This window comes from Astatotilapia calliptera, chromosome 13 (assembly GCF_900246225.1).
Source record: "Astatotilapia calliptera chromosome 13, fAstCal1.2, whole genome shotgun sequence".
Classification (NCBI taxonomy): Eukaryota; Metazoa; Chordata; class Actinopteri; order Cichliformes; family Cichlidae; genus Astatotilapia; species Astatotilapia calliptera.
In genome coordinates, this window is record NC_039314.1 from 33,094,535 (window position 1) to 33,097,808 (window position 3,274).

The window sequence follows — 3,274 nt, forward strand, 5'->3', positions numbered from 1 at the left end:
TTTTGTCCTGATCAGTTATTGATTGCCAAGTTTCCACAAGACAAAACTGATTGATTTGATAAAAAAAAAAAACCCGGCTAATTGAGTAAAAGGTCACAAATTGGATGAATCTGTAAGACAGGAATTTACAACATATCTGTGACTGACTGGTTCCTTAAAGTAAAACCAATAAAATCTGAGTTTGTTAACCCCGAGATGAGGAAAACTAGTTTTCTGTTCCAGAAAGACCATTAAAGCTAACTGAGTCAGTTGCCATGGTAACAGATTCTCTGACCCTCCCCTCCTGCTGCACCTGAACCAAGTGACTGATACTCTGACTCATAAAGTAAAATCTGTCAAAGCTCAGAGGAGAGAAGTAATCTGCAGGTGTTCATGTTTGTAGAAAAGCTAAATCCCAGACTGATGTTAGTTTGCTGCTTTGTTTACAGTCATTCAGTCGTCAATATATCAGGATGGAGGCAGTGATGATGTCACAGATCAGGATCAAATCTGTAGCCTCCATCTTCACTCTGTGTACAGTGATGACATCACTGCATCTTACACACTGATCAATCATCTCTTATTATAATCTGTGTTTAATCATTTTTATCCAGTAATGGTAATGCTATAGGTAACTAATATCAGGCCCATCAGCAGGCTGAGTGTGTTTAGATCTTTAGTTTGTGTTTCCGTACGTTTTGTCTCAAACATAAGGGTTAGGCTTAGATTTCACATGTAAAATTAGGATTGCATTGTACGTGAACGATGACAAAGGCCTGTTGTATTCTATTCTGTTTTTAAGCTGGGGAAATCATGACAGCAGTTTGGGATGACCAGTTCATCCCAAACCAGCTTGATGGGGTTTAAGTCTGGAGACTGTGCTGGACACTCCATGTTTACAAGCTCACCATCTTGTTCTTTTTTCCTGAGGTAGTTTTGGCACAGCCTGGTCTTGTGTTTTAGGTCATTATGTTGCTGTAGGATGAACCCCTGACCAACTAGGTGCATACCAGAGGGTACTGCATGGCACTGCAGAATGCCGTGGTAGTCACTGACCCTGGATCAGCAAACAGCCCGAGACTATCACACTTCCTCCTCCATGTTTGACAGTCGATGCCACACACTGTGGAACCGTCTTTTCATCTTCTCCACGGCGTACAAAGATCCTGTGTGAAGAACCAAAGAGTTCAAATGTTGATTCCTCCATAATAACTTCTTCATGTTGTCCTGTGAGCCGCCTATCAAGCTGTTAACGCTCCGAAACTTGGCCTGTGTTTCAGTTGTGTCTCTGGGTCTGCTAGAACTCTATGGGCTCAAAATGTGGTCATAAATATTTTGTACTTGTAAAAAAGATTTGTATGTGTAAAAAGAATTTGTGTGTGCGTAAAAAAGATTTGTGTGGACTTAGCCAAAAAAAAAAGTATGAATTTTGACCCTATTTTTCTTCCTTTCATCTGATTGGTCAATGTCATGTCAATCACAAATGTAACAATCCAATCAGAGAACAGATGGGTTTGGCTGTCGAGGGGCGCTTTTTTTGAACTGCAGGTCTTTGAAGGGAATAAATGCCCTTTTACATGCCAACCCAGCGTTTTCCTTCATCACCACTAAGGAAAACAGTCTGTGGTCGTCCGAGTGTGGTGATTTTTGTGTCACAGGTCTACGTGTTTAATACAGGGACTTCCACAGCCTTTTCAACAGCGCTGCGGACCGCGGGGTGGGGGCGGGCAGTGTTTTGGAAATGACAGTCTTCATTACAAAGCTTTCTTCGTTATGAATTAGCATACATGTTTTTATTGAACATTTGAAGAACCAGCAAAAAAACCAAACTCTTGTAGAGGACATAAAGTCAGAGATAGAAAAGACAAGGAGCAGGTGCATCTAGTACAGGTAGAGCTGCTGCAAAAACCCACAGAGCCCAGCAGCCAGCAACAAATTCTGGATCCTTTGCTTTTAGTTAGCAGTTAGCATTAGCAGCACATCCTGCGTCCGATGTGAAAGGACCTTTATGCTGCGCACTGTGACTCACAGCAATGGTCCTGGGTCAGCCCTGACTTTGTGTTAAACTAATCCTAAAGTAATAATGGTATTTCTAACCACTGATATAGCACAACTTTTTCCTTTCAACAGCTGCTGAAAGTTAGGGGACCTAGCTGCTATCGGATATTTATATAGCGATCCTCCAAACTGTATCACCCTTCAAGGACCTGCAGTTCAAAAAAGCGCCCAGCTGTTCTCTGATTGGATTGTTACATTTGTGATTGACATGACATTGACCAATCAGATGAAAGGAAGAAAAATAGGGTCAAAATTCATACTTTTTTTTTTTTGGCTAAGTCCACACAAATCTTTTTTACAAGTACAAAATATTTATGACCACATTTTGAGCCCATAGACCTCTTCCTGTCAGTTTGTTTCTGAGTGCGAAGGAAACCGTGCTCACTGACACCTTGACTTTCTTTGCAATTTCTCTGTCGGACAGACCTACATTTTTATGATGGTCTGTTGTCTTCCATCGTTAATCACCTTTTTCTCGTTATTTCTGTAGCAACACACTACTTTCTGCACTACAATACCGTCCAGCTGATGCTCACAAGGGTATGGTATGGTGTTCCAACACTGCTTTAATGCAGACAGAGGGGGAAGTAATCCAGAAAAGTACATTATTTTCCAGTTTTGGATAACCTTACCTTTTTTAACCTCTGTCAGTTCACCACTCAGCATTTTACCATTTCAAGCTGTTCATTGGAATTGAACAACTTGAAATATGTTTTAAAGATAAACGTCACGGTCAGCGCTGACACGTGCTCCTCTGCATGAACACGGAGCCTCTGCAGCCACCTGATCACAGCAGATTTCTTTAATGTGTTTCACATAAACAGGATGTGAGTCAGTCACGTGGTTCTGACCCGCGACATCTCCGAGATGAATGCTGGAGATCATCATCGCTGCTGTTGGAGGAAGCGGAGTCTTTACTCCGCCCCCTTACCTGGGAGGCTCACTCATTGGCTGAAACTATGTAAGGCGCTCCAGAGACGTTTTATTGATTACCTCCTGTGTGACGTCAGAGCCCTTATACTTGGGTCGTGTGTGTCACTCACAGGTGCTCAAGAGCACTCTGGCACGGACTCCTGAGCGGGCATGTGATGGCGCGGTGAGCCCGCTGGACGGCGCTGCAGCACCTGAACAGGAAGCAGTGGCTCTGAAACCCGAACCTCCTCAGGCTCCTGCTCCCCCCCACCCCCCGCTCCTCCCGGCGAAGCGCGCGCTGCCAGAGCAGGCGGAGTCGGAAACG